This window comes from Pongo abelii, chromosome 11 (genome assembly GCF_028885655.2).
Source record: "Pongo abelii isolate AG06213 chromosome 11, NHGRI_mPonAbe1-v2.0_pri, whole genome shotgun sequence".
Lineage (NCBI taxonomy): Eukaryota > Metazoa > Chordata > Mammalia > Primates > Hominidae > Pongo > Pongo abelii.
In genome coordinates, this window is record NC_071996.2 from 145,807,455 (window position 1) to 145,818,512 (window position 11,058).

Sequence of the window (11,058 nt, forward strand, 5' to 3'; positions counted from 1 at the left end):
CTGGCCATTATGCTTCATACATGTTTTTCCACTTCCCCTTTCTATCTTCCTTCCAAGCCTCTAAGAACATGTTGACTTTGGTGCTTGATTTTGTTCCAGAAGTGTCTTCAGTCATTTTCTTTCTCTGTTCTTCAGACAGGGTCATTTCTATTGATCTGTATTCAGTGTCATTGATCTTTCTTCTTCTCCATCTCAAGTCTGCATGAATTCTTTTAGTGGGTTGTTCTTCTTTCATTGTACTTTTCAACTCTATAATTTTTATTTGGATTTTTAAATTTTTCCATGGGTTTTTAAAGTTGAGTTTTCGTAGCATAATTGTCATCAGATTTTCCTTAAATTATTTTTAAATGTTTTTTGAAATTCTTTGTACATAGGACTTTGAAGTCTTCAACTTCCAAATCTAACATCTGGGCAACAAAGCGATAATTTCTATCGCCATCTCTTTTTTATGAATTTAGGTCATACTTCCATGATTTTTTTCCATGTTTCATGAATTTTTTTTATTGCTGTTAAAAACCTGGACATTCTAGATACTATATCATAGTAACTTGGTATTCCAATATTTTCTGCTTTTATATAATTGTTAGCTGTTGGTTTTGTTGGTTTTTAAATTGCTGGAGTTTGTTTGCAGAATCTGGATACCCCTTGAAGAGTTTCTGTTGGTGATCTGCTTGTTTATTTTTCTTGGTTAATTTCTTCTTGGCTTCTGAGGAGTCCTCTCTTTGTCCAAATAGCTTAGTGGTCAGCCAAAGGTTGGGTGAGGGTGTGCTGAAAGAGCTCTAGCCTGTGAGTAGTCTACCCTCTGCTGATGAATCCATTTGGGATAGGGGCTCCAAGTTCAGGTGATTTAAATCCATCCAGCTTTTACTTTCTGATGGGCCCCATGTGATTTCCCTACCTGAGCTCCAGCCTCCTGCTCAGACATGTGTGTGGACATCCCAGGTTGGCGCTCTGGGGTATTTGTACCTGGTCAGCAGGTGTGTGGACAGCTGGGCTTGGTCTGTGAGGTCTTCCCCCCTGCTCAGACAAGTGTGTAGGTCTGCCCCCCACGAGGGTACCATGCCCAGATGCAGGGCAAGTGGGGCATATGCCCAGGATTCCCTGGTTTTTGAGACCCCAGCTCAACTCTGTCTCTTAATCCAAGCAATTCCTGGCTGTAGCCCTGGGTTGGCAGGGCCAGGCCTTCCCACCTGTTTTCTACTGAGTTTGGCATTTTACCAACAGTGCTGCTGGGGGTGGGTTCTTTCACCCGTCTACTTCCAGCTTTTGACCATCAGACACGTCTCATTGTGCTCCACTCACAGCCAGTTGTCACAGCCTTAAAATGAGTGTTCCTGACCCTTTTTCCAGCTTTATTCTTGTTTGGGGCATAGGAGAACATTTGCTGACGTCTTCCTCTGCCACTATTGGAATGTATTGGAATGCTTGTGAACGCGTTATTTTGTGCAAGAATTAGCTCCAGAAGGAGCACTGGGACCCAACATGGAAGAAAAACTGTGTTATGTCTATATTGTGTGTGAGTGTGTGTGTGTGTAACATGTATGCATGTGTAGTTGACCAACACCACTACTAGAGAGCAGTATATCTATTCTTTTTCAGCTCACTGCAACCTCTGCCTCCCAGGTTCAAGCAGTTCTCTGCCTCAGCCTCCCGAGTAGCTGGGACAGGCACGGGCCACCACACCCGGCTAATTTTTGTATTTTTAGTAGAGATGGGGTTTCACCATCTTGGCCAGGCTGGTCTTGAACTCCTGACCTCTTGATCCACCCACCTTGGCCTCCTAAAGTGCTGGGATTACAGGCGTGAGCCATCACACCCGGCCCATATCTATTCTTTAGTAGTAGTGTTGAGCAGAGGACATTTATACATATATATATACACACACACTCTGATAGTGTTTATATATATGTACACACTAGATTATTTATGTATATCACATGTAATAAAGAGAGAATAATCTCATTTTATGTAACAGAAACAAAACTTGCATACAGTCATATTAATATTAGAGACTTCCCAACAGTTTCTCAACAGTGGGAGGATTGAAAGGGGGGCAGATTGCAGGAAGATGTCAATGTTTTATGTTGTTACATCTTTGGAATATTTAACCTGCTGCAGTAAGTACCTTTGTGTTTAAAAATAATAAATATAAAATGTCTTATGATCTTAAGAATACTTCAACCCACAGGTATGATGATCTGATCCTGGTTGTGAATTCTCTTTCTGCTCACAGAATATTTGATCACATGAGACTATTACATTAGAATCCTTAAATTCAGCTGGGCGCGGTGGCACGTGCCTGTAATCTCAGCTACTTGGGAGGCTGAGGCTGGAGAATCGCTTGAACCTGGGAGGCAGAGGTTGCAGTGAGCTGAGATCACAGCACTGCACTCCAGCCTGGCGACAGAGTGAGACTCCGTCAAAAAAAAAAATCCTTAAGTTCAGTTTTTAATAAGTAGGACTTCCACACCTATATTCACAAGGGAGATTTATCTGTACATTTAGTTTTCGTGCCATCTTTGCACATTTGCCATCAGCATGACAGGGGCTTGGGATGAATGGGAAACTCTTTATGGGTTAAATAACAAGCTATGTGTTTTTTGAAAGTAGAAAACCTTTCCAAATTATTTGTGTTCAATGCCATATTTATTTTATGATGACTGTGGAGAGGAGGATTGTGAGTTTCTGATTAGCTGTTTTTTTTTCTAAACACTCATTTACATTTTCTTAGAAATGCATTTATTTAATTTTTCAAATGTATATGCTTATGCCCTTGTGAAAGTTTTCTCTGTGCAAAACTACAGACTTCATCTTGAGTGAAAAAGTACTCATGGCTCACTTCACAATCTGTTGTAAAAGACTAAAAGATAAATAATTAGACTTTATCAATATTCATTTGAATTATTGATGATGGTCGCACCTAAGCAAGGTCTGATTCACGGGCAGCTACCATGAAAGAAAGACATAACCTTCCAGTGTTCCAGGGCTCCAGATAAGCAGAGACGCTGTGGTGTAGACGGCGTTCTCAAGATCAGCAGAGACACTGTGGTGTAGACGGCGTTCTCAAGATCAGCAGAGACGTTGTGGTGTAGACGGCGTTTAAGTTGTTTTCATTATTTTCGCGTGACAGAGACAGAAGGAGGAAGTAGGGCCCGCGGCTGTTGAAGTCAGGGAGAAGGAGGTTTGAATCCTGGCTCACGTCACTGTCAGAGCCGCCCTGGGGAGCCACTGAGCCTCTCTGAGTCTCACTTCTTTGATTCTGTGGAGTAAGTGAAGCCATACTTACTTTTCCAAATGGTGAGAATTCAAGATCTCCTATGGCAAGCGTTCAGCCACCTGCAGGTTCAGCAAGCTGCCCTGCATGTAACAGGTGCTCAGAGCAGGTTCAGGAAGCTGCCCTGCATGTAACAGGTGCTCAGAGCAGGTTCAGCAAGCTGCCCAGCGTGTAATGGGTGCTCAGAGCAGGTTCAGCAAGCTGCCCTGCATGTAACAGGTGCTCAGAATAGGTTCAGGAAGCTGCCCAGCGTGTAACAGGTCCTCAGAGCAGGTTCAGCAAGCTGCCCAGCGTGTAATGGGTGCTCAGAGCAGGTTCAGCAAGCTGTTCAGTGTGTAACAGGTCCTCAGAGCAGGTTCAGCAAGCTGCCCAGCATGTAATGGGTCCTCAGAGCAGGTTCAGGAAGCTGCCCAGCATGTAACGGTTGCTCAGAAATAGCAGTGAGCAGAAAGTGAAGAGCACTCTGGAAAACAACTCATTCTTTAACTTCTGTAGTGAAAGCCCTTTACCCTTTCATAACTTTTGGATTCACGATACTGAATTGGTTTTCTGATTTGCTGTTGTCAGCACCAAAAAGTAAATGCATTTTAAATTATGTTTCTATTTTATTGATATCTTGAAGTGACGTTCAATTTTTTGTCTTAAAATGTTATTTGCTCTTTAATATTAATTTGAATAAAACCATACATTGGATGTATTTGCCTAAATGCATTATTCCTACGTGCATGTTTTATTTATAGAAGGATCTGATTGTTGTGTGTTAATGCTTTTGCCTTAATAACTATTTTGTGCCTCTTTTATATAAAGCCAGTGGAATATAATACACAAGATAAAATAAGCCAAAAATTATCTTGCTAATGCTTGTGAAACCAAGGTTGCACCGAGGACCTAGCAGATGTGGAGCCATAAAATGATGTCCGATTTTGGAGGCCGCAGGTGCGTAGATCGCGGAGAGCACTGGGGTAGATCGTGGAGAGTACTGGCAGATAGGGAGCCATAAAGTGATGTTCGATTTTGGAGGCCGCAGGTGCATAGATGATGGAGAGCATTAGGGTACCTAGCAGATATGGAGCCACCCCTCCCTAGAATGCTGCCCCCAACCCTGGGTCTGACTCATTCCCAATCTTCTATTGCGTAGTTTCAGGCTAGAAGGAACAAAATCTGAAAGATCAGATAGTGCAAGTGACTAGAATGGTGAGCCGCAGAAAGCCCTCCATTCCAAACCAGGAACTATAAATACATGAGTCATTCGTGTCTTAGCTTGAACTTGAACTAATCTCTGTCAGTTAAATTAAGCATCCTTCTACAAAAGCCTAAACCTGCATACTGTGTGTGTTGATGGTTGACTCACGTGTTCAGGCCCTTCTGAGGGTTGGTGGTGACGTGTTTCAGTTAAGGGTGATGTTCCCAAAGCTTCTCTACCTCCTCAAATGCTTCTGCATTTTTCAGATGCACTTGACAACATTTTGAACCCCTGAAAGAGTTTGCGTGAAGACAATCATGTCTGCTTCATTTCAGCTTTGAAAAGGATCTCAGCACCAAAAATAAATGAAACTGGAATAAAGTTGATGTGGGCTGGCTCCAGGGTTGGCCCTAGGAAATATGTGTAGAGCCATGTCACGTCTATTAACCAATCACACAGGATCAATACGAGATGAAGCTTACCGCTTGCCAGATGTGTCAAAAATTAAACATTTACGTCAAATAAGCATTATACAATGGAGTGTGTTGAAATAGCATTATTGCTACAGCCTGTGCCATTGAATTTCTTCATGTATTTGCATTAAATGCAATGCAGGGTGAAGTGATATATTACTATGTTTATTGAAGCATTTCGAAGTACACTTGTCACATAAATAACAACTGTCCCACTCAATGCATTTTCTCTACGTGAACCCACTTGCAGCCACCACCAAGAAGACACACCATCAACCCACAGAGCACCTCAGCACATCCTCCCAATCCCAAAACCGCTTACCTGACTCACCACCACCACCACCAAGGTCTCACCACTGCCACCACCAAGGTCTCCTCACCATCACCGCAGACTCATCACTGCCACCAAGATCTCATCACCACCACCAAGGTCTCACCACTGCCACCACCAAGGTCTCCTCACCATCACCACAGTCTCACCACTGCCACCATCAGGGTCTCATCACCATCACCACGGTCTCGTCACTGCCACCAAGGTCTCATCACCATCACCGCAGTCTCATCACTGCCACCAAGGTCTCATCGCCGTTGCCACCAAGGTCTCCTCACCATCACCACGGTCTCATCACTGCCACCATCAGGGTCTCATCACCATCACCACGGTCTTGTCACTGCCACCAAGATCTCATCACCACCACCAAGGTCTCACCACTGCCACCACCAAGGTCTCCTCACCATCACCGCAGTCTCATCACTGCCACCAAGGTCTCATCACCATCACCAACTCCAGCCCTGTTCCCGAGGGAATTGATTGTGATCAACATATTCAGATGATAAATAAACGGACATGCCTTTCATTGCATGGGACTCTATCTGCAGCCAGTTGGGTTTCTCACCCTCAGAAAGGCTGTAGCGTAGGTGTGAGGGAGCTGTGAGGACCAGACCTGGCCGGCCTGAGGGAAACAGCACAGGGTTGTGTCAAAACTACTGTTCCTGTTTTTTCCTGTAGGGTGAGGATTTCCATATAAGCCACGAGAAATTAAAAATGTTAACTCTGATCTTTACATCTCTGTTTCCAAAATCGTGGGCTGGTCCCTGCACTCCAGAGCTTAGATTGTCTCTCTCTCTCTCTTTTTTTTTTTTCAGACAAAGTCTCGCTTTGTTGCCCAGGCTGGAGTGCAGTGGTGCAATCTCAGCTCACTGAAATCCCCACTTCCCGGGTTCAAGCGATTCTCCTGTCTCAGCTTCCGGAATAGCTGGGATTACAGGTGCCTGCACCACGCCAAGCTAATTTTGTACTTTTAGCAGAGATGGGGTTTCACCATGTTGGCCAGGCTGGTCTTGAACTCCCGACCTCAGACAGTCTGCCCACCTCAGTCATCCACAGTGCATGAGCCACTGAGCCTGGACAGATTGTCTCTTTTCTATGAGTACATGAGGCCTGACCAGCATCAAGAGATCAGCATCCCTTATCCCCACCAGAGCCCTGGTGACCCAACCGTGTCCCACTCCTGTATCCAGCAGGCACATGTTCCTCCTGCTGGTGCCCACAGCCACATCTGTCTTTCTCATTCCTGCAATTATAACACACTTGAATGTCTTGTGCAGGTTTTAGAAAAGAACGAACTCTTTGGAGAATCTGCATGCCCACAGGTTTTTTTTTTTTTGGATTGTATTAATTACTTGTGTTTACTTAAAAAGATAAGTAGATAAATAGATACAGTATGGGTAGATATCTGATTAATTTAAATATATTGAGATATATGTAATGATAGGCAGATGGGAAGGTGAGTGGGCGAATGGATGAAGGATAGATGATAGATGAATTGATAGATGATAGAGGGATTGAGAGAAGTTAGTTATAAATAGGTATAGATAGATGATAAGGAGATGGATTTATATAGATGGATTGATAGACAAATGTGAGGGTGGGGGATGCGTGAATGGATGATGATGGACAGATGGATGCTAGTTGATAATGGATGGGTAGCAAGTAGAGAGGTATGGATGGGTGGGCAGCTAGAGAGGTGTAGATGGGTGGGCAGGTAGGGAGGTGTGGATGGGGGGGCAGGTAGGGAGGTGTGGATGGGGAGGTGATGCACGGGTGATGGACTGAGAGGCAGCTGCAGTCTTCAGAGCCTTCGAGCCCTCATTACCATCTGTGGTGGCCGCCTCCTGACCCTGCGATTCTCTCCAGGTTTCATTGCTGCCAGCACCCGAATCTCTCTCACTCATCCCTCCCCAGAGTATTATCCCAAAATGCAATAACAGTTCCCACGAGTAAAGGTCCCGTGGTAGAAAGATGCACACACGAAAAGGTCAGTCTCCCGGCCACAAGATCCCAGCCCCACGTCCGTGTCACCGGCAGATGCCAACAGTGCCCGTTCCATAGGCGCATCAGAAAATGTCCTCCAACAGATGAACAGAAAGAAGATCCCAGCCCCACGTCTGTGTCACCAGCAGATGCCAACAGTGCCTGTTTCACAGGCAGCATCAGAAAATGTCCCCCCACAGATGAACAGAAACAAGATCCCAGCCCCACATCCATGTCACCAGGAGACACCAATAGTGCCTGTTTCATAGGTGGCATCAGAAAATGCCCTGCACGCACACAATCAGAAACACAGGGACCCATCTCTGTCTCTCCCAAACCCACAGCATCTGAAGGTGGCCGAGGGTGTCATCTCCAGCCTCCTCTTGGTCAAACCTTGGGTTGTGCCTTAAACATCAAGAAGCAAATTTTTAATCCTTTAATTTCCATACCAGCCTGTCTGGGTGTATGTGTGGGAGTGGGCTTCGGGAAGGAAGGCCTGTATCTACCCTCTGCTTCCCCCTATATCTAGGCTGAAGACCTGGCCCAAACCAGGAATCAGCCACTTCTCCAAGGAGCCCTGGTTCCATCTCATCTGAAATGGTGTTTAGAAGCCCAGGTCAAGGCTGCTGGGATACTCACTACTGTGGCAGGATCATGGCTGCTGGGTGGCCCCTCTCAGTGCACGGAACTTGGATGTAAATATATGCACTATATGTGCATAAGTGTGTGTGTGTGTGTGTGTGTGTGTATGCAGAGAGAGAGAGAGACTACTGATATCTACAATTCCAATCCAACTCTACAAGTTTCTTTACTGACTTTCATCATTTTCTTTTGCTTCTGCTCTGTGAAACAGCGTATTCACTGATTTGTTCACTCACACTATACCCTCAACCCCCCCACCCCCACACACACATATTTGGAATTGCTATACTATACCAATGTGGAAAACAAATTTCTAAGTACATTGCTTTTTTTTTTTTTTACAATTTTTTGTTTGTTGTTTTACTTAAAATTCAGAGTATTTAATAGAAACACTGTGTTCAGATGTTACCTGTATTAATTCCCTTTTTCTTGGGGTTATGTTGTTCCTATGGAATAAAGTTATGTTCAATTTCTGCAATTTAAACTTTTGTTGTTGGTTCCATTTAACTTTACTTCAGAGCATGTAAAATGTTCATGGGGTTTCATAAGTCAAAAGATACCCACAGACATAGGGCAAACACATTCTCTCCCCAACCCCTCGTTCGTCTCCTCCTGGAGGTGACCATGTTCTATAGATCCCAGCATCTCTCCTCTTCTGCTTTTTGTACAGAGTGTACTTGCACAGGTGTGTTCTTTCTTGCCTTCCTTCTGCAACATTTAGCGCACTCTCTAGACTCTGATTTTAACTTTTCAGTTGCTCAACTTGGAAATGCCTCTCTAGCAATTCACAGAATTGTTCCATGAGTTAAAGGTTTGGCCTCAGCAATGTTATGTGATACTCACTGTGTGTATTGGGTTAATATTTACTCTGTTTCTCGGCCCGTGTGTTCTGTTTTGCGCTATTTTTTTTTATCCTTTCTTTCTAATCTAATGAACTCATACCCTTAAGCTCAAATCCTGGTAACACTAAAGGAGGTAAAAGAAAATTACCTCAATTTGTCGAAACCAACTCAAAATTATAAGGCTGTTAATTTTGCTCCTTGATTAAGGTTTCTCTGTTTTCTTAGACCTTTTGTTACCACACTTCTTCAGCTACGTAGATTTTTTTCCAAATATATTTGTGCTGTCTTCGGATCTCTTAGCATTTGATTTTCACAGAGATTCACCTGACCGGCCTCCCAGGACCTCAGCTGAGCTCACACTGGCAGAAGGAGACATGGAGGAGAAACACTGAATCTGCAAATATTTAAGACATTTTTGCTAAACAGATGTTTCTAATAACACTTGGACGCCAAAACCTACACATTATAAATCTACTCACAGCTCTGTGGCTGCAGCCCTGGGGAGCCACTTCTTGGCTGGGGACCAACAGGCAGCAGCTGGTTTGAGGAACTTAAAAAACACACATTTCGTAGCTTTTGCCATCTTAAAACAAGCATTTATTTGCTGGGGCAACAACCAAAATACTTAGAAAAAAGAATGGCTAATTAAACATTGTTTGCCTTGTATTCTGGATTAACTATGCAAATGAATTTATGCCTTTCTTTGAACTTCTTATACAATCTGTGGTAAATATTTAATTGTAAGACTTTTATAATGGGAAAGTTTAGGACAAGGAAAATAACATGTGGGGAATTCAGGACCACCGCGTCGCCAGCCTGCCTCTCCATTAGTACAGGCGCTATCTGAAGAACACGGCCAATTAAACATTTTTCCACACCAGCGCCTGTGCCTTCTTCGTGCCTGACGTGGCAGGTGGGGTGGGGGCTCCCCGGGTTGGGTGAAAAGTTGATAAGGTCTGGCTCTGTGTCCCCACCCTAATCTCATCTTGAATCGTAATCCAAATTGTAACCCCCATCATGAGGGCGGTTCCCTATCCTGTTCTCGTGACAGTGAGTTCTCACAAGACCTGAGGATTTTATAAGGGGCTTTCCCTGCTTCGCTCTGCACTTCTCTTTGCTGCTGCCATGTGAAGAAGGACGTGTTTCCTTCCCCTCTGCCATGATTGTAAGCTTCCTGAGGCCTCCCAAGCCATGCAGAACTGTGATTCAATGAATCTCTTTCCTTTATAAATTACCCAGTCTTGGGTGTTTCTTCATAGCAGCATGAAAACGAACTAATACATGAGTCTAGCTTGGTTTTAATTCAAGACTTGTTCAGGATCAGACTCGGCACCCTGAGGAACTCACAGTGGATACAGACGATGGTTGTGTTTAGTACCAGGTAGGTGTCTTGAGCATGGAGGAACACACACTCTACTTTGCTCAGACAAATCCTTTCTATTATGGGAAAGCAAATGCCCTTGAGATGCCCTTGTCATTCTGAGCACACTGAGGATGCGCTGGCCAGCCCGTTCCGTTCTGTCCAGGGAACTCATGTCCTAGCAGGAAGGCAGGTGTGCTCACATCGCTGGGGCATGTGCTCATGGAAATAAGCTCAGCTTCACGGAACTTAAGGCAGGAAGGCAGCATGTGTGGGTGCAGGCCTACCAGGCAGCACATGTGCATGGCGTGATAAAGCTGTGGAGTAGCCCAGGCCAACCAGGGAGAGAGCAAGGGGTGAGCATGCTGGTCCCACCTTTGAGGGCTAGAGAGGGAGACACGTGTGCGGGGCCGTGGAGAGGAGAGGCCAGCAAGGTTACCCGGGGGCCGGCCAGAGACGCTTCGGGCTGAGGGGCAGCGTCCCAGGGCCATCCACACCTCAGTGCCCAGGCGTCGCTGTGCCGTCTGGAGAGACGAGGTGCCTGGCTGATCATCGAGGATGAGGCAGAGTCAATGCCGCCTCTTCCAGTGGGAGGGCCGGCCCTTCCCTTTAAAAGGTAAAGTGAGCAGCCTGGAAATCCCACCGTTCTAAGGCACCAAGTCAAAGCTCTGCCATATGTTATAGAGAAGGTTATCTTGCAGCATTTCTAAAAATGGCCCGGAGTTTTTCTTTCCATCTGAAAATGACTACAAAGAATTTCCAAGACCTTCAGCTCAAATGGTATCAAATGTAAAGGCACAAACCCCTCCCTTCTCTTGTCTATTTTGCTACTTTCCAAGTGACAAGTCACTGTTAGGTAAAATGGGGCTTTCCTTTTGACGCAGACGGTGTGGACCCCGGAAGCCATGTCCACCTGCTCCAACACCAGTGTGCTGGCCGGATGTGAGTGCAGTGGGGTCAGGTGCATTCG

The 11,058-nt window shown here is 45.0% G+C and overlaps 1 long non-coding RNA gene across 2 annotated transcripts in view; it reads left to right on the plus strand.

Annotated features, from left to right (window-relative positions):
- Positions 1-8,136, plus strand: part of LOC129058204 (uncharacterized) — a 28,580-nt gene extending 20,444 nt beyond the window's left edge. Inside the window, exon 5 of one of the 2 annotated variants that reach the window (XR_010136142.1) lies at positions 7,774-8,136. This is a non-coding gene — a long non-coding RNA (uncharacterized LOC129058204). Of the gene's footprint in view, positions 1-4,723; positions 5,988-7,773 lie in introns of those variants that run through there. The other variant, XR_008523183.1, reaches the window with a different exon arrangement.
- The last annotated feature ends 2,922 nt before the right edge of the window (positions 8,137-11,058 follow it).